This window comes from Alexandromys fortis, unplaced genomic scaffold (assembly GCF_014885135.2).
Source record: "Alexandromys fortis isolate MF-2015 unplaced genomic scaffold, M_Fortis_MF-2015_v1.1 scaffold_149, whole genome shotgun sequence".
NCBI classification, from domain to species: Eukaryota; Metazoa; Chordata; class Mammalia; order Rodentia; family Cricetidae; genus Alexandromys; species Alexandromys fortis.
Window position 1 is genome coordinate 2,141,249 of NW_026068025.1, and position 25,631 is coordinate 2,166,879.

The 25,631-nt window shown below is 52.3% G+C and overlaps 1 protein-coding gene across 1 annotated transcript in view; it reads left to right on the forward strand.

The window, feature by feature from the left end:
* The first annotated feature begins 8,709 nt into the window (after window positions 1-8,709).
* Kcnj12 (potassium inwardly rectifying channel subfamily J member 12) overlaps window positions 8,710-25,631 on the forward strand; it is a 45,541-nt gene continuing 28,619 nt past the window's right edge. The window contains exon 1 of the mRNA XM_050163728.1: window positions 8,710-8,942. The gene's annotated coding sequence lies outside the window, so the exon portion shown is untranslated. The remainder of the gene's footprint in view (window positions 8,943-25,631) is intronic.

Consider the following 25,631-nt stretch of genomic DNA (forward strand, 5'->3'; position numbering starts at 1 on the left):
ACCATAGCTCCGTGAGGCAGGCACTAATATAGCGTAGTCTGTCTAGCAGAGGAAAACAATGAGACAAAGTGAGGCCTAGTGAGTCTTTGTAGGTCACACAGTTTGTGAATGATGGGGCTAAGGTTTGAACTCAGTCTCCTGGCTCCCAGAGCCCGAGCTATACCTTCCTAGAGGAACAGCTCAGAAGTGGAGTATAAGAGATGGATATGATGACACTGGCCTGTCTAATCCTAGCACTTGGGAGATGGAGGCACAAGAATCATGAGTTCAAGGTTGTGTGTCTACATAGCAAGTTCAAGGCTAGCCTGGGTTCTATGAGGCCGTCTCAAAAAACAAAGCAAAACAAACAAAAAAGAAAAAAAAGAAGACATATTTGACCTACTTACTTGTCCCTGCTGAACCCTTCATGTACAACAAGGTACGTTTCATCTCTAGGTCCCATGGCTCTTTATTCCATCTTTATCTCTAGCCAGGTTAATGGGGTTCAGGTTCCCCCATGCTGTAGCTGGGCCAGCTTGAAGGAGAGCCTCCTTCATTTCAGGAATCCTCAATAGTCCTGTGATCAAAAAAAAAAAAAATCAAGATGCCAACAGGAAGAGCATTTGCAGTCTGGGCGAAAGGGTGGTGGCACCTTGAGTATCCCTGAGGTGAGCAAGCCTCCTGGTCCAGGGGTGTGGGACAAGGGCATCCTTGAGAGAAGACACGGGCTCCCTGGAGTTCCTGTAAGATCCAGGCCATTGTTGTATTTATTAATCACCGCAGACAGGATGGGGACACACAGCTGGCTGCTCCAGGACTTGGGGAGTAAGAAGCCACCAGTTTACGGGGGGCTGGAGCTTGAGGCAAATCCGGGAGGTGAGGCCAAAAGGAGAGACTTGGCTAGGCAGGGAGGACAGAGGAGACAAGTGGAACTGTAGAGGGGTGTTTCCCAAAGCTCTGTGATGGTGGGACAAGCAGAGGGACATGCTGCGGCCTGAGGGCATGTGGGGCCACTAGAGACCACCAGCTGAGGTTCTTCACCAGGCCCTGCTGCTAGGCACTTAGCTGGGGCTTTGGTGTGGTGTCTTCTGGTCTCTTTGTGCTATCTACTCACTTACCCAGTGAGTGGTCAGAGCACTCGACCACTGGGCAGCACCAAAGTACTGGGGTAATGCAGGGACCCCACGGGCCACCACGTCTGTTCTATGGCTGAGGAAAATGAAGCTGTGAAGAAGGCAAAGGCTTGGGCCCTGAAGTTCCATCTCCTTCCTTCCCAGGTCTGTTCCTTAGCCCAGACCAAAGATGCTTATGCAAAGACCATAAACAGGAGCCTCAGCTGGCTCCTGGGACTATGCCTCGGAGGGCCAACTGGCACCTAAGGGGAGGGGTCCTGTGAAGTCAACTCTGACCCAGTTTACGACATCTGTGTTCAAGATAGCTCAACTGATCACCAGCCTCCTTGGACCGTCACAGAGCAGTGGCCCCTCAGGAGGTCAGCCCCTGGCACACTGAGGTCCAGAACGTAGAGGTTCAGAGCTAGCTTTCCCTCCTAAAGCCCCAGTCTGTCTCTAACACAGAGAGAATCACCCTCCGAGAGGGTCCCTGCAGGAGTGGCATCAACCCCCTATTAAAGCAGGGGTTAAGCTGGTAGCCAACTAGCCTGCTTCTCCCCTAAAGATTGCCAAGGCTGTGAGAAGACTGACCAGCCCTCCCAACTTGTCCAGCTCGAGCCTGACCAGCCCTCCCAACTTGTCCAGCTCAATGGAACTCTGCATGCTTAGTCCAGATCAGCTGCCGTGTGCTGTTTCCTGGAGAGAGGTGACCAAAGAGTTCTACTCACAGTGGCTGGGACTCCTGAATAGAAGAAAGAACAATTCCACCAAATCCATGTTGGCGGATTGGTTTATTGGGGTCACCTTCAGGACCATGAATGATTCAAAGGTGGCTGTATCATTAAGAAGGTCCACCCTAGCTGGGCGGTGGTGGTGCACGCCTTTAATCCCAGTACTTGGGAGGCAGAGGCAGGTGGATCTCTATGAGTTTGAGGCCAGCCTGGTCTACAAGAGCTAGTTCCAGTACTACAGAGAAACCCTGTCTCGAAAAACTAAAAAAAAAAAAAAAAAAAAAAAAAAATCCACTCCAGCATGGTGGCAGCTTCCCTTAAAGGAATCTCTACTCTCCAGCAGTTGCTCTTCACTTGTACAGGCTTTGGGAAGGGCCCTGCGAAGCTTGGAACCTTCTAAGAAATGCGCAGATTGCTTCCACTTAGCTGGTTTTAGGAGCCTTTGCTCTCCCAGGGGGAATGTTTCAATATGGAGCAAACAACCCCCATCTTGGGGCACGGACACAAGACTGGCTTTTAGTCTTCCTGGTCCCTCCAGGAAGATTTCTCTCTTCCCATCACTGTTCTATTGGCCTTTATTTCACTAGTAGAGTCACTTGAATGATTAAAAAAAAAATCACTGAAGCAATCTGTGTTCATCGATATCAAATCAAACCAAACGGCCCTGGAGCCACAGGATGTGCCAATGTGTCCTATGCCTGTCACCACCCTGCCCCTCCCCTTTCCTGGCCAACTGAATGAAGCCTATGGGAGGACACCTCATGTGGCAATCCTATCAGTACAATAGGTTCCCATCAGGCAGGTCTAAGTCCAGAGCCCTTAGGAAGAAGGTCAAGACGCAGAAGTGAATGGAGTCAAGGTCCCCTCCCAGGACAAAGTCACGGACACTGGTGTCTGTGAATACGTAGACTTTCAGTTTGCTAATGCAGCTGGACCCCAGCAGCCCCCAGTCGGCCTCCCATCTTCTTCCCCAGGGAAGCAGAGTGTTTTGCATCACCCTCTCCTCATGTCAGGACAAACACAGACCTCTGTTGGCCAGGCCTGGGTAGACTTACCAGGACTTCCACCCTTCTTGAACCCACGCTGAGGAAGGAGGGCCAGGGTTCAGCTGTGGGGGTAGGGGGCACATTGGGGCAGAGGCCTATGTCCTTGGAATGATGGCCCCATGTGGGGACCACCTGGAGGATAGCAAGGAGGAGGCAGTGCCCATAGGGTGGAGAGGGGCTGGATAATTGGCCAGATTAACCCGCAGGAGGCCTCCTCGGGAAGCTATTTTTAACTCTGAGAGACTGAAGCCACTTCCCTCCCTCCCTCCCTTTATTGCCCTTTATTTCTGTCCTCCTGGGGCCTGAAGGCCTGGAAGCTCGTCCCTTTAGAGGAAGAGAGGAAAAGGGAGAGGAGAGTCAGCTCCTCACTGGATCCCTTGTGACTTCATTGGGTCTGCACCTCTCACTCCTTGTAGAGGCAGAGGAGGGAAAGGAAGGAGCGAGAGTGGGAGGGGCCTTTTGGAAGCCTTGATGCTCTTTGCAAACCCATGGCTTCCACAGTCTCTTGAGAATACGGAAACAGTTCCTAAATTAAAGCAGGGTTTTGGTTCACATTCAAAAGCCCAGGGGTAGAGCCATGGGGCTCAAAAGACCTATCTGGAATACAGTTCCTCTCAGAGTCTCGACTCTGCTTTTCTCAAGGTGTGTCACTTCAGGTGGTAGAAGTGTCCACAGCAGCTCCCTGCTCCCAGCAAGCAGCCCAGGATACAGGGCCCCTGCCCTCTGGCACCTGCTACCTATCAGCAGAAGCCCTGGGGTGGGTTCTCTTTTGTTGGCTTCCAACACATGCTGTCCCTCAGCCAATCACTGTCGTGCTCACTGCTGGCCCTGAGGATGGTAGAGGAAAGCAGGAAGTGGGGTGTGAGGTGGGACTAGACAGAGCATGAAGGCTCTCAGAAAGAGGGGTGACTCTAATGGAAGTAGGTAGACTGGTGGCACGTCTTAAAAGTGTCACAGCCTGGACAAGAAGAGGCTTGAAGCCCCTGCCTTTTGATGCCTATGAGTTTGGCTCAAACACGGTAGACAGTCCTGGCTATCAGCCTGGCCCCTGGCTGCTGCATCCTGGAGAGGGGCAGGAGTAGGGCTTAGCCCTGCCCAGGGAAGCAGTCAGCTGCCAGCTCTGCCAGCTCTGCCAGCTGATCAATGTTAGCTTCCGGACAGGTGGGAGGGGCCGTGAACTCAGTGTCCTAGTCTCAGTATAGTAATGGTTCTGAAGTCCGGTGCCTTAAATCAATGCTTTTGGCTCAGCCAGAAGTCCACCGGTACCCAGGCAGGGGAAGGGCGTGTGTGTGTGTGTGTGTGTGTGTGTGTGTGTGTGTGTGTGTGAGATGGCATGTAAGGTTCCAGCCGTCCCCTGTAGCTCTCCTGGAGACAAGACCTCTGTCCCTGCTGAGCTTTACCCGTCTAATTGGGATGGTACCTACCTGCCCATCACCTCCAGTGAAGGTTGGTGGGTGTTTACCTCTACCGTGTGATGCCTGGCAGACAAGCAGCTGGCACTGGCCAATATACACATCACTATTATAGTTGTCAGCAATGTGCATCTTGGGACAAATGGTGCTGAAGAGAGAGGCCAGTTTAAGGGCACAGCTCTTGGGCCTGGGCTCTACTCTGTGGCTCATAGCTGGAACGACAGGCCTCTTCCCACTTGACTGATTGCCTAGACTGTGGACGGGGCTCAGGCAGAATGCGCCCCCCCCCCCCCGTGCCTCTTGACTTCCTGCCCATGGCTCCTACCACAAGAGCTTATCCTGAGGCCCACAAGCACAGTTCTTTCTGACTTCTTAGAAGGTTATCAATCAGAGGCAGGATTAATATTGGAGTAGGAGGCCAGGTGTGTTCCTCAGACAGTCACACACACACACGCACACACACACACACGTACAGTGTCTATGCAGGTGATTTAGATGTGTTTATGAGCACTGGGCAGAGCAGACCTGTCCAAGAGTGGGATTCTCCACCGTGTTCATCATTCTTGTTCTGAAGACATAGCCACATGCCCATGCCAGGTGCCTGCCCTAGTCGGCACAGGAAGCCAGACATCTGGGGAGAAGGCAAAACAAGTCAGGGGAAGAATGGATGTCCTAGTGGTGGCTTTTCCCAGGGGAGTCCTGAGGTGCCCTGAAAGAAAAACAATGGAAAAAACAGCATTTCTGCCTGAAATGTGAGCAGGTGGCCAGGACAGGATCAGGCGGGTGGCTGGCCAGTGTGCCGGAAGGGAGAATGGAGCAGGTGGAGGGCTGAAGGGCAGAGGTTTGGCAACATCTAGGATGGGTAGAAGAAATCCTAAGTGGGCCTCTAGGAGAAGGTGTTCCCCGGGAGCTCCAGGTGCTGCCTGGCCAGCAAAGACACTGAGGGTGGACCATGAGGATGGACCATGAGGATGGACCATGAGCATGGACCATGAGGATGGACCATGAGGATGGGCCGTGAGCATAGACCGTGAGGATGGACCGTTTGGTTTCCATAGGAGTTGGTTGTTAGAATTACTTGGCAGAGAAGCCAACGTTCCAGACTGTTGTTACCTCCTATGGGGACAGCATAGCCAAGCCTTTGGGGCTTTTCTCTGGATGTCTATGATGTTTTTGCTGTCCTCATGACAAGGAAGGAGTCTCCAAATGACCTGATGACTTCCTTTGACTGTCTCAGCCTGAGGCTCTAAGGGTATAGGGCTTGGGACTGAGAGAACAGACAGGGCCCAGATGTATGCGTGCACAGGAGGATTCTCTTAGATTAAGGACAACCAGACAAGGCCCTGGGAATACCTGCAGGCTGCATGCCACGTAAGGCAGAAATTGTCTTCTGTGCTTATGGACATCTGTGCTTTACAGAGAAGGAAGGGGGACATGTGCCCATGGTCCCTGAGCTGGGAGCAGTCTAACTGGGACTGGGTACATTCTTGAACACTCCTCCCCTCTACTCTGGAGGAAGGCAGGATGACGTGTGTGTGTGTGTGTGTGTGTGTGTGTGTGTGTGTGTGACTAGGGATGGCATCTCCACACTTAGAACCCTGGTTAGAGAGAGCCTTCCTGTGTGGCAGCCCTCTCTCTTTGAGCACGGGCGTGCTCCCCATGGGGAGGCTGTGAACATGAGCCTGGTAGAAGACTTGTAACATTCTAGAAGGAGATGTGATTTTGATGAAGAAATGAAGTTGGTCCCTGTTCATAAGCTAGAGGGCGGAATGTGACATCTACAAGGCAGTAGCTATGGAAATCAGGGCCACTTCTCTGGCAGGTGGTTGTTTTTTTTTTTTTTTTTTTTTGGATGACCATGGGCAAGACTCTTGCCCTATACATGAAATGTATCTGTTAATAGGTCCTGGGGGAAGACCCCCAGCACTGACTTTACACAGGCTTCCCTTGTTTATATAGCAGCATCTATGCAGACCCCCAGCACTGACTTTACACAGGCTTCCCTTGTTTATATAGCAGCATCTATGCTCCAGCGTAAGGCCCTCGAACTCATTACAGGAGCTGCTCAAGGTCCTAGACCTGAAGTCAGGCGTGGTGGCGCACGCCTTTAATCCTAGCACTCAGGAGGCAGAGGCAGGCAGATCTCTGAGTTCAGGGCCAGCCTGCTCTGTAAGAGAGTTCCAGGACAGTTAGGGCTGTTACACAGAGAAACACTATCTCAAAAAAACAAAGATGCTAGACCAAGGGAGCATCATAGAGCTCTGTCCATTTTTCTGTCCACCAGCATGCTGTGAGCTCTTTGGCATGTCTGTGGTGGAGTCCCCTGGGTGTGACATGTGTCTGCTCTCCCTGAGAGGGCAGAGAAGATTGTAGGCAAGGGAAGTCTTCTCCTTACTTCTGCCTTTGGCTTCTGTTTTCTGGGCACCAGGGCTGGGTAAAATGGAGCAGGGGGACCTGAGCCATTTTCCTCCTTGGTCACTCAGGAGAAGGTGGAAATCAGGACATCATATGCCTGTCCAAGTTAGGTCTGGGAGCCTGGGAATGGAGTCCCTGGGAATAGCCATATTCTCTCTGTTGTAGTCTGGACAGTTGTTGGTGAGACAGGGAGGCATGGTCGTCTTAAGGATACATTTGGTTTGAGACTCCCTCCACCAGTCTGTCTCTCTGACTAGAAAAGCAACTATCCCTCTGTGCCTCAGTTTCTTTATCTGCAAAGTGGGTCAATGGTTGTACCTTTCAGGGGCACAGCAAAATAACTCCAGCCTTAGCGTAGAGGCCAGCATAGATTGAGTACCCAAGACCCACAAGCTGTTTCACTCAGCCCCTCTCCCAGGTTAAGAATTGTATACACACCGATCTCATTTAATCTTCACTGCAGTCCTGTAACCCAGTAAGCCCATAACATCCACGTGAGCGCAGGGAATCCTGACACTGAGTGTTGAAGTACCTTGTGTGGAGGATTGCTCCGTCAAGGAGGTCGGATATGCACAGCCTGAGGTGGGAGAGTTCTCTGGGGACTCTGGGACCTGGATGAGACATTGGCTCCCTGGAGTTGGGCTGGTGGGTTCTGCAGAGCTCTGGATAAGCCAGCAGAGCCTGGGCATCTGGGTGGCCAGAAAGCCATGCTTCTTGGCTAAGATCCTGCATCTAATGTCTCTGCTATTCAAATGCATAATTCTATTTCACATTATGTGGGAGCTGGAGACCAAGGGGCTGGGGAGTTTTGTGAAGCTTGTGTTCTGGTTGTAGACCTGCCTTCTTGGCCAGATTCTTCAGCCTTAGGGTTGAGCTGGGGGTCAGCCCTGTGTTAAAATGGGATTTCCCTGAGGCCAGCTAAGGCTGATCTGTCTGCCAGGCTGAAAGGTCCAGGCCCTGCAGGAGGCAGAGATGTGAGGCCCAGACAATAGGCTCCAGGAGCCTGGGAGAGCAGAGTACCAGGGGTGCTTTCCAGTCAAGATTGGTCAAGGGGAGGGGAGACACATGGAATAAAATCAGTGGAGAGGCCAGGGGGAGGAGCACGCAGGGGAAAACAAGAGACGAAAGCTAAATACAAGATGGAAAGAAGAGATATGATATTAAAGAAGGCAGAGTATGCATATGACCCCGTGCTTGGTGTGCAAGGGGAATGCATGAGCTTAGAAGCCTTCCTGTGTGGATATGTTGACTGATCCCACTCCACACGTGCATATGTAACTATGCGTGCACCTGTGCACCTTAGCCACTGTGCTCTTCATCACATGCATTTTGTGCAGGTGACGCCTGAGCTTGGTATCCTGCTGCGTGCAGCCGGTCCAGATTCCCTTGCCTGTGTGTGTGTGTGTGTGTGTGTGTGTGTGTGTGTGTGTAGTCTGAGTATATGCTTGCCATGCACCTGTGTGTGCGCGTGTCCCCGAAAAGATGTGTGTGTGTGTGTGTGTGTGCCCCGCGCGTGCGCGTGTATGTGTTCGCGCGCGCGCGCTCCAGTGCGCAAGTGGCTGGTGCGTGTGGGGGGCAGCTGGGGCCAGGAGGGGCCACTGGGCCAGACCAGGGCGGTGGTGGGCGGGATCAGCGGCGCCGCCGCGCAGGGCGGGCGTGCTTTTGGCGGAGAGTTGGAGAAGTTGCCGAGCTGGGCTACTGTGGCAGCGGGGCGCGGAGCTGGGTGCGCGCAGAGCTTCTGCCTCCCGCCGCCTCCTCGCCCTCCATTCCTCGTTCCCCGTCTTCCCCCGGCCACGCCACGACTGCGCTGCCACCGCCTCCCTGGGAACGGTCGCCGGGGGAGGGGGCCCTGTGCGGTCGAAGCCCGTTGGGAGGTGCAGGACACCCACACCCGGTGCAGGGGAGCGCGCCCGGCCCTGCCCGGGATCAGATAACTGCGGCGGGGGAGGGGGTGGGTCGGCGGTGCTTGCCGCGGGACTGAGTGACAGAAGCCAGCGGCGAGCCCGGAGCGAGCGCCGAGTGGCTGGGGGCGCCGTCTGGGCGTGCGCCCCCAACCCATGGCTGGCTGGTGGCGCCCGGCGCCCGGGAGCGACGCGCCCCTCGGCGTGGAGCGCTCCCAGGGGCTGCGCTGAGGCGGCGGCGGCGGCAACGGTGGCAATGCAGCCAGCGCAGCGGCGGCCGGGACCGGGAACGGCCGCGCGGATCTTGGAGGACGCGGGACGCGCCGCGCCCCGGCCACTGACCGAGGTAAGAAGGCGGCCGCGGGCGCACGGCCCACCCGCTCGGCCCCAGCTCTCAGCAGGCAGCTTCCCGCCCCGGGTGAGCGCGGGGTGGTGCAGCAACAGGAAAGGTGAGGCAGAAGGGCTCCTTCTGTTCCTTTTCTTTTTCTCTTCTCCGGTGGTGAACCACCAGATGAAATGCTGACAGCGAGCTTTTCTTCCACTGCCATGTTTCGGGCTACAGCCACCAGGGAACTTTGCTCCGGGCTAACCTCTGTCCCGGGGTATGTGTGTTGCGGGGCAGGGGGGACACTCTGGGAAACTTTGAGGAGCTCTCGATCCCCCTCCTCGGCCGGCTTGATTGAGGGGGCTTGCTAGGCAGCGGGCGGAGCCACTTTTGCGCGCAGCATCGGTCCTAGGTGTGACCTTACCGGAGAGACCTGTGATCAAGAAGGGGTACGGAGTGGGTGCACAGGCATGACCAGCGACCTGAGAATGCCCCTTGCTAAGACCTGGATCTTTGGAGTCATTTCTTTCCTGCCGCCTGTGCTGTCATGGAGTAAAAATATTCTGGACGTGGTTCTTCACCATCCAGTCAGTCTGCAAGTCCAGGGGCACCTTTTGCTTCTTAAAGTCGGTCTTGAGAAACCAACAGGGGGCTCAGGCCAGAGGAATTTCTCCTGGACGCACAAGTCTATTCTGGTGTCCAGTGGGGGACTAGACCCTTTGAAAGAGGCAGCGGAAGTGGAGAGCCCTAGACAGCTTTGTAGGAGGGCCGGAGAGCTGAGGCCCTTGAGACAGCCCCTGCCTTAGTTTGTGCACACGTCTGTCTGAATACCTTAGAATGCTGGGAATGGAGTTCAAAGGCAAGTGTCTCTTTGGTAAAGGCCTCAAATTCTGGGAGGTTCTGCCTCCCTACCGCGTGGACCTGGTGGGATTTGGGGCTGCCCTTCTGCCAGTCCCCAGAGTGTGGTACAGTCTTTGGCCCTTTTCTAGTTGCTTCCTCACTACCTGTACCCAAGCCCGAACCCGGCAGTAATGATCTGGGGACTTTCTGGCCCTGGCATCTGCCTCCCGAGCCCTGGTGAGGCAGCTTCGGCTCTCCGGATTGCCTAGGCGCCCACATGCCACTGAAATCAGCTGCCGCCTCCTCCAAGGTGGGAACCCAGAAGGCTTAGCCTCCCGGCCTTAACACACTTTCTGAGAGATGAGCAAAAGCCCGCCCTGGCTGCTGTCCCTCCCGACTAGATACTAGCTTGGCCCTGCACCAGGTGGCTGATTTGGGACCCCTCACCAAAATCTGCCAGCGTGAAAGGAGAGGGTGAGGGAGGGGAGATCTGAGTACCAGGTTCCTCCTTGAAGACCTCTTCCTCTGTATTCCCAGAATTGTCCCCCCCCTCAGGGCTTGTAGGGGGACCGCCAAAGAGGCTTCTCAGCAAAATCATCCACTGTGTTCAAGAGGTCCCTTCAACTAGCCAGGAGACACAAAGTTCACTGTCATAGCAGGTGACCCCGGATAGGCGGAGCCACTTGTGAGAATAAATGCATAGCTGGGGCATATGGCCCACTGGACCAGCCTCAGCATAGTGGGAACGGGGAGAGGGTCAGACATCCTTGGGGAGAAAGTAGGTGGGACCATCTTCTCCAGGGAGACACGGCTATATGCATGCAGAAAGCCTATTGTTAATGCAGCGCTGGTACAGGCCCAGCATGTGTGAACTTCAAACCCTTGATCACTTAAGAATTCTCCTCTCTCCTGGGTTGGGTGGGCACCATGGGGTGGCGGCTGAGTCCTCTGCCACCAGGCTCCTTCGGCAGGGTTCCCTGTAGGTGTGTGCCTAGTGGAAGGCGAGGTTCAGGAGACCGCTGTACCGGGAGAGGTATCTACAGCAGGTGCTTCCGAGCCATGCAACATGTTGGGCCTCAAATCAAAAGGCCTTGCTACCAGCACTACCCTGTCTCTGCTCTGCCCCAGGAAGGACCAGGTAGCACTAAGTGGTCCTTTAGCGGTGAACTAGCGATGGCAGCAATAACAGTAACAACACTGGTCACAGTGGCACCTCTAGGCTCTGCAACACAGGCCAGTGCAGCCTGCAGACAGTTTCCTCTGGCTCAGCCGGGCTTCCAGTGCTTGGGGCCATAGTTGGCACAACCAGCCGTGGCACCCAAAGGCCTTGGCACATAGCTAGGGTGGAAGCAACTGCGTCATCACTCCCAGCAATCTCTGTGGTCCTTGCCAGCCCCCAAGTAGGTCTGCTACGATGCCGCAAAGCTTGTGCGATAGTTATTCTCAATTCTCTGCTCTCAACTCCTGCTCTGGGCAAGACCCTTCCTGCAACAGATGCAGCTGGTCCCTGTGGCTGGGCCTTGGCCAGGGCTTTGCTGTGAGTGAAACATGGACACATGCCCCTCCCCTCTGGCCTGTCATTGGAGCCCTGCCAGGGACTGACACTGAAGAGAGACAGACAAGGGGCAGCTCACAGACAGCAGGAGGGGCAGGCAGAGCCCACCCCTTAAAAGGGTTGCTGGTGAACAGTGGGTGAGGGGGGCAGGCAGCAGGAGGGTCAGTGGCTAAAGCAAGAATGAAGGGGGCTGTCTGGAACTTCAGACAAGGCCGCAGATACTTCAGAGGCGCGGTGGTGATGATGGGGCTTTTCCAGAGGAACTGGCCCCAGGAAGGAGCTGAGGGCCCAGAGATGGACCAGCTAATTTAATTTGCTAATGGCCTGCCAGTGCAGAGGGCTGTATTGGCTCCATTATACGGATGGGAGTGGAGGCCAGAAGGCTGTGGGGCTTCAGTGTAGCCTGTGTGCTTCTGAGCCAGAGCCTAGGGCTCTCCCAGGGACAGGCCGCACCTCCTGCCACTCACAGACACATTTGCTGGGGGCATTTGTGTGCTGAGCTGGCCTCCACCCCCCGGCAGTTTCCACTAAGCTCCAGGGCTGGCCTGACTTCCTAGCTCCCAGGAAGCTGCCTGCCATGAAGTTAGTGTTCCATAAATGTCCCCTGAGGCCTCAGTGGTGGTGTTTCTGTGATGTAGCATGAGCTGTAGTGGGTGTGATCTGGAGTGTCTAGCATAGACAGACAGTAAGTGACTGTTTAGTAAGTAAGTTTGTGTAGAAAATGTTTGGTTCGAGGGCAAATAGGGTGGTACTAGGGAGGTTGGTGGAGCATCCTGACCTCAGTTTTGTATCCATTAAGTGGAACTGAAGCCCAGGGTATCCCAGGATGGAGGGGCAGCCTTTGAACATGCCTCTAAGAGTAGCGTAGGCTCGGCAAAACTGGGAGTGTTCAGAGGAGACCACATGAAGGAGAATGGTGAACCCTGTGCCCAAGCCTTGGGAATCTCATTGCAGCACAGTCTTCCTTTGGCCTCATGGGAAACTGGATAGAGAGAAGTGGGTTTCCATGGAAGTAGCCTCAGATGCTGGCCTACTACCCTAGGCTGGCCTTTATGTCCATTCTTATCCACAGTGATATCCTAGAGCTCAACTTGTCCTGCTTGGCTGCTGAGGTGACAACCACAGAGGCAGTGTGATGCTCTGGGGACCTAGGAGACGCTGGCCCTACACCCCCATTAGCCTTTCGGCCTCTAGTCCCAGACACAAGCCTGGCTGGCAGGCATAGGAATACTTTTCTCAGCTGCCCTAGGAGCAGCTTTGCTCTTGCTGGGTATCAGCTGCTTCTTGGGTTGGTGGATGAAGCCTTGTGGGTCTGTCTTGGGAGCCCCCTAATGTCCTCATGCAGGCTTTGGGCAGCTGAAGGGTTCTTTGTGCTCCTCACCTGAAGCCTGGTCTCTTGGAAGAACTCAGACTTCGAGATGGCTAAAGGATAGACCGTAATAGGTGTGGAGTGGCCGGCCATTGCTGCTTGAGAACCTACTGTGTGCTCGCCCAGCCGTGGTTCCAGTCCAGCCTCACTCCCTACATGCTCTTCCGTCTGCTTCTCTCCCAGCCCTCCTTGCCCTGCTTTCCACAGGCCAGGCCTGTCCTACATCAAGGCCTACTAGGCACGTATCATTTCCCTATCTGGACCGTTCCTTCCCAGATCTGTACATGACTCTTTCCTTTCCACCTCCATGTGCGGCCCAAATGCTACTTCTTTGCTGAAGCCCCCCGACGCCCGGACCCACTCCTCACAGCAGCAAAGTCATGCTGCTCTCCCCGACCTTCTCCCAGCTCCACTGTTTTCTCTCCGTAGAACTTAGAGCCATCTGCCCCCAGTGTTTTACTTTTCTATTTTTTCTACATTGTCGGGCTATCAACTAGCGTTCAGGGGTTTGGTCCTGTTGTTCCACAGCTGTGCCCCCGGGGCCTGTGGCAATAGTCAGTGGACAGCAGGTGTTCAGTGCATGCAGTGGGCGGGTGTGTGGTCTCAGCTGTGTGCAGCTTTGACGTGCTGGGTTTGTCTTGTAGTGGCAACTGTGGTCCATCTATCTGCAGGTGAGAGTTCAGAACCCCAGGGGGTGCCAGCCTAGTTCCTGAGCTTGTTGTGGAGTTTGTTGAGGCTGAGCTGGGATCCAGAGCTTTGCTCTGAGCCCTTGCCCTGACATCCTGTGCTGATCAGGAAGAGTAGAGTCTGGACCTCTCTGGCTGGAGCCTTTTTTGCTCAGTCTCCTGTATGAGCCTGGCAGTCTCTAGCTAAGTATATCCCCACCCCAGCTACTTGGGAGTAGTCTCATGAGTGTGAGCACTCTGAGGCCAGGAGAGGTGGCGTTTGGCTCCTTGCTGGTCTCTTAGATGATGGGTCTTGCTGGTGGGCCTTCTATCTGCCTTCCTGTCCAGCCTGGCTTTGACCAATGGCATGAGAATATTGTTTCCCACTGGCCTCTGGTTTTTGGGCAGTGTGTCTTGCTTTTCCATTCCAGTCTCTTGAACATGACCTCCATATTTCCTCTATGTTTAACTTCTCAGGTTTTCAGTGCTCAACTTTAGGAGTGTCTGTTGTGAAGAAAACTCTGTTTTCCTGTGGTCAGTGCCTGGCCTTTCTCTTCTCTCCTGGATGTCCCTATGGCTTCTGAAAAGGCCAGGCTTGCAGCCTCTTTAGTGACTGAGTGGGTGGTGCCTGGGGTCCTGTCTTCTGAGGCTCACCTGGAGACAAAGGAGGGATCAAGTCAAGGTTGAACTGGAGCCCTGGGCAGCTCTCCCTGCTTTCATCGTGAGGGGAGTATTCTGGTAGGAAGACATGACATCCCCATTGTGGGAGTAGATCCCCTGAGGCCAGAGAAAGCTTCTCATAGCCGTTAGTAGTGAGTTGGGTATCTCTGCCCTCCATGGCCTCCTTTTAGCTGTATGGAGACTTGGTGATGGGGTGGGGGCGGGGATGAAGGGAAACTGGGGTGCTGGGTTTTGTGGCCCAGTGAGTCTGAGAGGACAGTGGAGAGGTCTAGAGGAGCTATGGGGCCCAGGCCAGAGGCATGCCTTCACCCCTGCTTACCTCCTCCTCCTTCCAGCTGCAGCTCAGGCCCCCCTAAGCTGGCTGCTCCAGCCCTGCAATTCTACAGCACTTAAAGCAAAAATAAATCACCGCCAGCAGCTGGCGTTCTGGGTGGCAGCAGCCGCACCACCCCCCTGCCCCGACCTCTGCCTCTGGGCTTCTGGTTCCAGGCCAAGGCCAGCCTTCCTCTCAGGCCTGTGAGAGGATGTGGAAGCCTGTGGGGGCTTGGCATGGTCTGGTGAGGTCATATGGAAGGCAGAGGCACTGGTGGCCCCTGAGGCTCGAGAGTCTCCAGCAGGAGGGGGAGGTTCCATTTCAACTTGGTAGAAATTGACCTGGGAGGGCTAGGGCAAACTCAGGGTGACCTGGTCACTTGCTGGTCACAGAGGCAACCTCGTCTCGTAGCCACTGCTCTCTGGGCCAGCTCTGGGCGTCTCTCTTCTTTCTCTTCCATCCCTTCCTTTCTCAGAGAATCCTAGAGGTCTTGACTTCTCAAGTGCTATGACGCAGGCCCTGAGGATGTCAAATTTTAGCATCGTTTATACTTTCGACAAATAGCTTTGGGCGCACGCACGTGCTGTGCCCTGTGCCGGGAGGCTGGGGCTGTGGATGTATACAAGCCTTCCCTTTGCCGGGGCCCCCACGGGGATGATATCTCTGAAGGTGGGGGAGTATAAAACAGACAAGCCAAGGAGAAATCATGGACTTGGTCATATTCCTTTGTTAGTTATTACAGTCTTTAATTACAGGAATGTTGCATGGTACAATTAAATAGTAAGAGTAGAAAATGAATCCCTTCTCAGCCGTGTTTCTCTCTCCCCAGAATGTCTCATGTTCTCTGGGCGACTGTCTTTCCCAGTGCTTGTGTGAATGTAGAGGTTCTCTCCCCTTCTCTCCCCTTCCCCCACCCCTGTGTCTCGATCCTGGCCATGTGGTGCTCAGTGCCCACTGGGCCCAGGGTTCCATTCCTGTCTCCAAGACGAGGGCTGAGTCACCGAGTCTGTGGATCCTGGCTGTGGAGCCTTTGAACTCGCCCAGCCATTGACTTCACACATCATGGGTTCTTTGTGAAGTTTTACCGGTCTGAGGCAGGGAACCTGGAATTGCAGAACTGGAGCAGCTTAACCCCCAGAGAAGCTCTAGGGCCTTGCTGGAGACCTCCTTCCTGGGATCCCAGGGGGTTTAGACCATCTCGATTCCAAGAATTCTGGTTCAAAGAGTGTGAGGTCTATGTGTTTTCATTTCCCCCAATAGCTCAGCTCTAGCTGTCCAGCCCCCCCCCCCCCGACTGTGAGATCTAATCTATCTGCGCTGTGGAACTTACTGACCAACTCCCTCAGGACAGAACAAACCTTGCTTGGACTTGAAGGGGGAAGTGCCCAACACTTTTCCTGTTTCCCTGTCTGCCCCTTTCTGGACCTTCCAGAGGAAGGGCCACCCTGATCTTCAGGCAGGGTCCACCTTCTGCCTGGGAGAGGGCCACCTCTGCTGTGAACTCTTCCTCCAGCTGCTCGCCACTTGCTTGGTCCTCTGCCATTCTTGAATCCTGGTTTGAGGTGAAGAAATTTTATGTTGCCCTGGTTCCAGGAGGGGTGATAATGGCCATGCATGTGCTTTTGCTCTAAGCCTCACTTTTCCCTTTTGTGAAATGGGCACTAGAGTTTCCCTTCTCTCAAGATATCATCCTCTCCTGCCCTTTGTACTTGGCTCTGTGGTCAGGGCAGGGCAGGGCAGCTTCCTCTCCTTGTTACCCCCTCCACTGTGCAGCCGGAGGTTTGGCCGTGCCAACTGCTACCTGCTGGGTCTCAAGCTGTTGGCAACACCTGTTTGGTCAAAGCAGCCAGGCCCTTCTCTGGGACTTAGGAAACCTAAAGACCACTAGGAGGGTCCCCGGGAGCCCCTTTGGTATTTTTAGAACGTTCCAAGACCCCAGACCTATGTGACAGAACATACCCACCATCCCCTCTCTTTTGCTAAATGCGAGCTGGACTAGGTCTGGCCAGCACAGCCATAACCAGTCAGGGTCCTGGCCTTAACCTTGTAGTAAATGCCTAGACCCACAGTACCAGGCTTGGTCCTCTCCTGACCCAAATGCCTCCTGCTGGCCTTCGGCCCAGCTGTAGCTGGGCAAAAACCCCCTAAATAGGTACAGGTTGTTAGGGAATAGATTTGGGGAACAAGGGAGTGATGGTGATCAGGAGTTCTGGGAGCCTCAAAATCTGCCTCTATCCAATGGGAACACCAGAGCAAGAAAGGCATTTGTGCCCACGTACCTGGTGTTCTGTCTGGAGCGGGGTGAGGTCTAGAATGTGGACATGGTAACAGTAGGGAACACAAGACCCCGAACTGGTTCGGGTGCTGCCGTGTTGGGCATTAAAACACTATGGCCAGAGCCTCTCGTCCAGAATGCTGAGATTCAACCTGCATTGAATTTCACAACTGGTTTTCAGGTTTTAGAATATATGTGATGAGATATCCAGGGAAGGGACCCAAGCCTAAATATGAAATCCATATATGATTATCTATAGCTTATATATAGAATCTGAATATGAATACATTATCTTTAATAATTTTGTGCAAGCTTTTGTGATAGGGAATGTTCTTTGTCATTCTAATCTCTTTTTCTCTCTCTTCAACTGGGAACAGAACCTAGGGCCTCATGCATGGTAGGCAAATCTTCCTGCACTGATCTCTACCTCCAGCACCAGAAAAATATTGAAAAGAACAAAAACCCGGGCAACAAGATGGGTCAGTTCATAAGGCACTTGCTATGTAAGCCTAGCAACCCGAGCTCAACCCCCAGAACCTGTATAAAAGTGGAAGAACAGAACTGATGACTAAAATTTGTCCTTTGACCTCCAGGTGTGTGTCATGGTACACACTTAAACACACACACACACACACTCCATCATTTAAAAAGAAAGAGAAGACGTACTTTTTGGATGGTGTCCTTTGGAAACACATGGTATTAGAGTTCTATTTTAGTTTTTCCCATGTGTGAGGCTTTGGCAGGTGGCTCTGCTACTGTGTCCAGTCTCTTCTCTGAGGCACAGAGATGGTAGTGGTCCTTTCCTTCTGAAGTGGTTTTGAGCAATCTGAGTTCACACATAGCCCGGGCCCATGGAAGGGTGTGGGAGATGTTACTTTCTATGGCAAGATGGTTTTGAGATTTGCCTGATATTTCAGGCAAGAGACCGAATTTCTGCTTAGCTAACTTGCTCGTTCTGATGCATTAAAACTTCCTAGATCTCTGTCCAGCCCTAGCCATCGCTGTGCCCGGGCCCTCTAAATAGGTTCTACATAGGCTGAAGGGGCTATAGATGTCTTTATGATTTTAGGAGCTCCCCATGGTGTCACACAAGTTTAGGGACACCGCAGCAGAGCCTGTGTACCATAGCCAGCGGATGCCTGTAGTTGACAATACCACCTTTGACAGCAAAGACTTTCACTTCCCTTGGTTTAGATGTGAGACACTGTCCAGGCTGGTATCTTCTTGCAGCTCATGCCGAGTTCAGCTCCTTTGGGGAGGGTGTTCTCAGATCTCTCTCTTACCCCACTAGTTGCTCAGTGAGCCAAGTGGTTAGTGTCTGCCACAGTGTGTCTTTTCCTGTCCTTCTGGATCTTCTCAGCTGACCCAAAGGACAGGGAACTGCTACTTCTCTGCCGGCTTCAAAACCAAGGTGCGGTGAGGTTGTGCGGGGACCAGTCTGTTTCCATCATTCTGTGTGCCCAGAGCCCAATGGTGGCATCCATAGCGTCCGGGTTTCCCCAAAAGCTCATTGTCTTTGGACCTGTGGCCTAAACTATTTCCTCGTCTACCACCAGGCATGTCCCTGTGGAGGTATGCTTATTTGGTGATACCAGTGTCTATGGCCTTCCCCCTACTCCAGGAGGTTTGGGGGGACAGGGAGTGCCAGTGCTTCTTGAGAAGTGGTATGACATCTCCCTGAGATTTGGCATCCACAGATAACAATGAAATGACTGTTACCAGGTCTTTTGGTGCTGGGCACTGTGCTTGGTGCCTTCCAGAAATTATCCTATTTAATTCTCAAAATGTCCTGGACAAGAAAGGGATGAGCAGTTGGGAGGCAGGGGCCCAACCCAGATGTCAATCGATACCCCAAAGCCATGAAGTGAAACCTCAGTGCCCTAAGAAAACTGTGGGCTGGTGGAAGATGCCTGGCCTGAGATCTTCTCCCAGGAGATGGCTAAGGATCATGGGAATAGTGCCAGCCATCAGCACCAGAAGCCGTATTGGCCCAGATTTAAGTGGGGGCTGTCCCTTTTCTGTGTGACTGGAAGGTAGAGTCATCTCTCTAACCCTCGCTTATGTAACTCTGAAAATAGGGCAGAAGCCCTCTTTCACATGAATTGTTCCAGATGAGCGCTTGGCCACACCTTATAGCTGCTTAAAAGCTCTAGATGGCAGAGGGCCATTTCACAGGCAGATAAACTGAGGCTTCATGGTAAAGAGACATGGTCAGGATTCATACCCAGCTTGAGTGATCTGAAGCTTTCTGTCCCCCTGTGATTTCACCTTGTGAATATGGACCGGTCCAGTCAACTTCACCCTTGCTCTGGACCAGGTTGGAGGACAGACACACAGTTTCTCGCGTCCTTTGGAGCTGGGATCCTGGGCAGGGCCGTGCAGGTTCTCAGAGCGCCTCCTCTCTCTATTTTATGTGCTTGACTCTGACGTTTTCGTTTGCTCCATCCTGGGAGCCATTTGGCATTCACAGCTGTGCTCTTCCTAGACCAGGTGGGTGCAGAAGATGGCACAGCAAACTTCTCAAGCATTTGGTCACAAGTGTGCTAGGCTGCTCTGGAACGCTGTGGGGTGGGAGCTGCCCTGCTTGTGGACAAGGTTTCTTCACACTTTTCCCACTTGTGGTCACTTTTACCCTGTGACCCTGGGTATAGAGGTATAGAAGATGGTTAATTAAGCATTTACTGGTAGTAAATCATAAAGAAACTTATTTTATTTGATTATTTTATTTTTGTTTGTTTTTCAAGACAAGGTTTCTCTCTCTCTCTCTCTCTCTCTCTCTCTCTCTCTCTTCTTTCTTTCTTTTTCCTTTGGTTTCTTTCAAGACAGGGTTTCTCTGTGTAGCTTTGGAGCCTGTCGTGGAACTCGCTCTGTAGACAAGGCTGGCCTCGAACTCACAGAGATCTGCCTGCCTTTGCCTCCCAAGTGCTGGGATTAAAGGCATGCGCCACTACCGGCTAAGCAATTTATTTTAAAGCAGCTCTTTGATATGTGTGTAATTTCATCATTTAATAAAGATGAAAAAAATTTGCTTACTAATGAACTGGACATACTACTTTTTACACAAATAATTAAATTTTAGCTGAATATCAGATACTCTAGGATATAGAGTATCTAGTACATAGAGTAACATTTTCAGAATTGATAATATTTTGATTTTATAGCTGTCAAGAGGTGAGAATGTGTTTTTGCATAAATACATAGTAGAAAACGGCACAACTATGTTTAGGGTCTTTTCAGGAATGATTGAAAAAAAATCTGCTCTGATCTCAAACTGAAATTCATTGAACTTTTTAAAAAAATAAAATTCAAACAGCTTTATTTGAAACAGTTTCACTATGCAGCCCTGACTGGCTTGGCCTGGAACTTGCTATAGACCAGGCTAGCCAGAGATCCATCTGTCTCTACCTTCTGAGTGCAGAGATTAAAGGTGTGCATGACCACACCTGGCAACAATTTCTTTTTTGGGACAGGGTTTCTCTGTGTAGCTTTGGAACCTGTCCTGGAACTCACTCTGTAGACCAAGCTGGCCTTGAATTCACAGAGATCCACCTGACTCTGCCTCCCAAATGCTGAGTTTAATGGTGTGCACCACCACCGCCTAGCCTTGCAACAATTTTTGAAGAAAAGATTTATTTTTATTTTATGTGTATGAGTGTTTTGCCTGCATGTATGTATGTGTACCACGGGTATACCTGGTACCCTTGGTGGTCAGAAAAGGGCATTAAATCCCTTGAACTGAAGTTACAGACAGTTGTAAGCCACCCTTTGGGGACTGGGAACCAAACCCAGGTTCTCTGTAAAAGTAGCAAATGCTCTTTAACCGCTGAACCATCTGTCTGGTAACAATTTTTAAAATCAAACATTATTGATTTTATATAGCATAGCACATATACATATATGTGTGTTATATATAAACACATGTGATATATGCTTTATAGCACACACATATATGTGTGTCTATATATATACATATATATATGAAATGTTCATGGTACAATATGTTTTAGTTACTTCTCTGCTGCTGTGAAAAATACCAGGACCAAAAGCAATTTAAGAAAGAAAGAGTTTGTCTGGCTTACATTTTTAGAGGGCTAGAGTCCACAGTGGTGGGGAGGGCACAGCATGGCAGAACGGAAAGGCGAGAGAGAGCGAGCGAGCACACGAGCAGGGAGTAGGGTGAGGCTGTAAACCCTATAAGCCCACCCCCAATATTGTATGTCCTTCAGCAAGGCTCCACCTGCTAAAAATTCCATAATCTTTCAAATACCACCACCAATGGTTGGGCCACGTGTTCAAACATGAACCTAGGAGGGATATTTCTCATTCAAGCCACCATACAATCCAAATATATAAAATACTTATATGCTGAGAAATATATGTTTCTGTAAGATCAGAACATTGTGCGTGCATTAAAAACACCGCAGTTCGTAACATTCATTTGAACCATGATGTTTCAGGCAATGTTTGTTGGTGTTGTGTGGCTCAGTACAGAGTGGGCATGAAGTGTTCAGAATCAAGGCTACAGTGATGTTGTGCAGTACGAGGCAAAGCACTGCCTAAAATGCATGGGATTCATGACTGCTGACTTTGCATTGAGTTTTGATTATTGCCTGTTCAAAATATTTACCGTTGGCAATTTTTGTGACCCATATTGAGTTACCATATGGAGTCACATATGCATCCCGTACTATATGTAAATCTATAGTTTAAGAATCTGATACTTAAGGAAGCATCCATCCATCTATCCACTCCCCCATCCTTCCTTCCTTCCTTCCTTCCTTCCTTCCTTCCTTCCTTCCTTCCATCTATTCATTATCCATCCATCCATCCATCCATCCATCCACCTATCCATCCATCCCTCCATTTGGCTTTAGGGATTCCAGGTCCTGTGGAGAAGCAATTGCATTCACAGACTCCTGAGACCCGATGAAAGGCTCCAAGGTGAGTGTTTCTGGGTCCTGGCTTCTCAAGGGCTACGGTGACATCTGTCTTCTCAGGGGAGGGTTTAGCCCAGGAGGGCCCTTAGAGTACTCTTGAGAGCCATCTCTGGGCTCTAGACAATGAAATTCTTAGTTGACTGCTACCTAAGTCCCCTGGGACTTGCAGAGAACAAGAGCCAAAGGATCCAAAGCCTAAACACAGTTGCAGTCTGCTGTGGGGCAGCTGGCCAACCACACCAAACACTTCTGCACCTGCCAGCACCCATCCTGAACCCTCATCTCCCCAACCATTCCTGAACCTGTCTCTCATTTATGATCTAAGTCCTTGGTGCCTGTCCCATCCTCTAGACCCTGAGCCCAAGCCTCCCCAGTAAAGCCTTAGACTTTGTGGATAGTTTGATTTGCTGAGAAAATCAAAAGAGAACCCACTGGCCTATGCCACAGCTGCCCATTTTCTGTTCTCGGCTCTTTCCTATAAATGGATGAACACCCTCTTGTCTACAGGGCCTTGTCCCTTCTGGCTATCTAAAATCCATTGCTATAGGATATATCCAGGGTTCTCTTTTGTCACTGGACTCTCTCTAGACTCCATAGGAAGGAGTCCTTCCAGAGGTGGTAAAGAGTCTATAGCCTTAGGACACTGGGTGACAAAGCAGCCCTGCTCCATGGAACTTGCATGTCAAGAGGAGAATGACCGTGGACTCCGTGTGAGCAGAGACCGTGAAATCAAGGAGTGAGCTGCAGGTGTCAGAGAGAAGATGGCAGGAGAGGCCAGAAGTGGTTGCTGCTGGACTAGTTAGGGCAGAGCAGGAACAGAGCAGGAGGGCCCTTCTCTGTTGGGTCTACAGACTGGGTCATTGTCTTAGCATGTGCGCCAGCCTGTGTGCACGGGGTACTGCCCGCTCCAAAGGCCTGGGCTCCTCAGAGAAGGCTGGCCTGGCTGCTGTAATGGGATGCCAAGGAAATGACAGATGGACAGATGCCCAACAGGGCTTTTCTCTCTGGGCTCCACCTTCTACTGCAGCTGTTTTGGGGGGCGTACAGCCCTAGCTGGTCCCCACCCTCTTTTAGCTCGTTTGGCATGAGGACTGACAGGAGCTTCCTCCCCCAGGGCAGTGAAATAGGCTGGATTTGGAGGGACTCCAAGCCACCTGTCTTCCCTCAGCCTAGGGGTGCTGATGTGGATTGGGAAGATGGCCACAGAACCATGCCTTCTTCACAATCCAGCAGCCTCAAACAGAGGATCCCAGATCAGAGAACTCAAAGGTGGGGGCCTTAGATAGGCAGTGCAGATAGGATCAGACTCCCTACACGGCAGACACTGTGCAGTGTGCGCAGAGGTAGCTGGATGCAGTTGGAGGGCCTGACGGTGGTGTGAGCCATGGGAGGGTGGGTGCTGGGACTGCACGTCAATGTTTCTGAACTTAGGAGGCTGGGAGCGTATGGCACTGTACGCACAGACAGCCGCAGGAGGAGAAGGCAGTGCTTATGAATCCAAGGCACAAGGATCCCAGTGGAACACCATTCCCCTGGCTCGCTATATAACTTCTGCCTTGCCAAGGCAGCCCACTATTCGGACAAAGTTGTTCCTCTGAGACCAGGCCTATAACCCCAAGTCCATGTGTCTCTGGGGTCTTTTATATCTTCTCTGTAAGTCTATACCTGCTGCCTCTGGTGTCCAGACTTTTCCAGTTCACCTCTACTCCGGCTATACCCTGGTCTTCTGGGCCCAGAAAGCCTACAGAGTGGATGCTTACACGGTCTTGTTCGTACATGCTGACACATTGCACCTACATTAAGATGCTGGAGGATGCTAGGACTCTATTCCTATCCCTGGGAGGACGCGGACTTACAGAGGCTTACAGGATTTTCTGGGGCCTCTGATGTTCTCTTGAGCCGGGATGGAAGGTCCATCCCTTCCATTGCTCCCATGGTTGGCTACACCCCAGGGCTGGTGGTTTTGATCTCTGTCCATCCTGGGCATCCTCCCTGAATGTGGCCTTTCCTTTCACACACCTGTCCTGGGATGCAGGCTCTCCCTAGATAGAAACCTCTCTCTTCATAGGCTCCTTCCCACTTCCACAGCCTCAGCGGCTCCTCCTTTGTTCAAATTCTTCCCTTTGCTCGCGTGTTCATCTTACAGATCAAGCACTCTCCAATGGTCTAACCCAGGACTACAGTGGCCCTGTCGGGTGCGCTGGGATCTGGTGGACGCGGGCTGTGAGGAGCCTCTCTTCCTTGTCATTTCACAACTGATGCCTGACTATTGTTTGTTTGAAGGCACTGGGCCTGAGCAACCAAGTCCTGTATTTCACAGATGAGGCCACAGTGGCCAGGGGGATACAGTTTAGTTTCTGGGTCTGTCTCCATGCCCACACTGAGCAATGGTACCTTAGGCAGAGGACATTCTCTCAGGATTTCACTTAAGCCCTTCATTCCCAGAATGTGGTTTCTCCAAGCTTAGGGTTAGCATCCTCAGTGTGGGCACAGTGACGGTCTTTGCTGCCCTGCTGACCGTGCTGGGATAGAGAGGGTGAGGACGGGGCTGTAGTCTACCCAAGCTCTCGAGTATCTGCAGGCTGTTTCCCCAGAACCCAGTTTTCCTGTCTGTAAAAGTATGATGTCTGTCTCATTCTGCTCTTTTTTGTTTGTTTGTTCATTTGTTTTTCAAGACAGGGTTTCTCTGTGTAGCCTTGGCTGTCTGGGAGCTCTCTCTGAGGACCAGGCTGGCCTCAAATTCACAGAGATCTGCCTGCCTCTGCCTCCTAAGGATGTGTGCCACTGCCCCGGGATCATACTTCTCCTTAAGGCTTCCTGAGGGAGTAAGGTTTGGTGTCTGGGAGCAATCTCTAAATTACTGTTTTGCAAACTGTCAGGGGCCCCTGGTGGGCCTTCACTGTGTTCATGTCAGCACCAGAAGCTTAGCTGGAGGCTGAATGGTGGGAAGGGGGAAGGCAGTGGGCAGGCTGTGGACATTGGAGAGGGATGGCCTGTTAAGAGCGGGAGGCATGGGCTGTGGGAGCTTGTGTTGTGAAGGGGGAGCCACCGGAAAACATCCATCTGTTTCTCCAGAAACTTTTGACACCCCGTTAGGCCTGCGGCGAAGTATGTGTCCCCAGTGTGTAGACAGGATGGTGGCCACTAGGATAAAGATGGTGACATTTCTCTACGCCAGGCTCAGCACTAAACTCCTTATGAACCTGGCGATCCTCGCACAATCATGCCTACTTGCTGCTTGTTACATGTGGGCAAGCAGAGGAAGGAGAACCGTGACCAAAAGGCAGAACTTGGAGCAAAAGCTGTGAACTAGCCAAAAGAGGAAGAGAGCATTGGGTGTCTGGTGGAGGCTGGGGAGTGGTTGAAACCTCTCTGCGGAGTGGGTAAAGCCATCTCCAGAGTGTGGTCTGCCTTCTTGTGCTGTGTGACACAGGAACAGCTAGGCGGTTGGCCTAAGTAGCCAGCCCCAGATGTCCACTATTGTGTCCGGATCTCTGCCCTAGTGTAGCTGCTCTAGAGTCCTGGGAGGTAGGCAGAGGCTGAGGTCACTCAGAGATGCCCACTGCCCTGCTGTGATGCCTCACTCTGTCAGAGCCCTGAGAGAAATGTCCAGCAGACACTGGGAAGACAGGCTCAGAGAGGGCCGTCTGGGGACCTAAGATCACACAGCCAGGGAATTCAAGGGTTGGTCTTCAAAGCCGGTTGCATGCTCTGCCGCCTGCTCTATGAGCAGTCTACATGATGGTGAATCCTCATGGCTACCTCAGCCCTCACAGGGGAGTTAGTCCTCACGGGCAAGGTGGCTGTAGCCCTGTGAGAGTAGCCTGGCATTCCCATTGGTCTCCAGAGAAGCCAGCAGGATGCTCTAGGGAACATATCGGGGCGGGGCTTAGAATGCTGCTAAGCTAATGTTGACTTGCAGAGTCTGTGCTGGCCTGAGTGAGGGGCTCTGTTTTGGGGAATGGTCACTGCAATTTCCACCCAAAGTTGCTGCTCTGTGACGTGGGTCCTTCACACTTGTCCTGTCTTCCTCCAGGGCTGGTGGGTGGGCTGTCCCCAGAGGCAGGTGACTTCC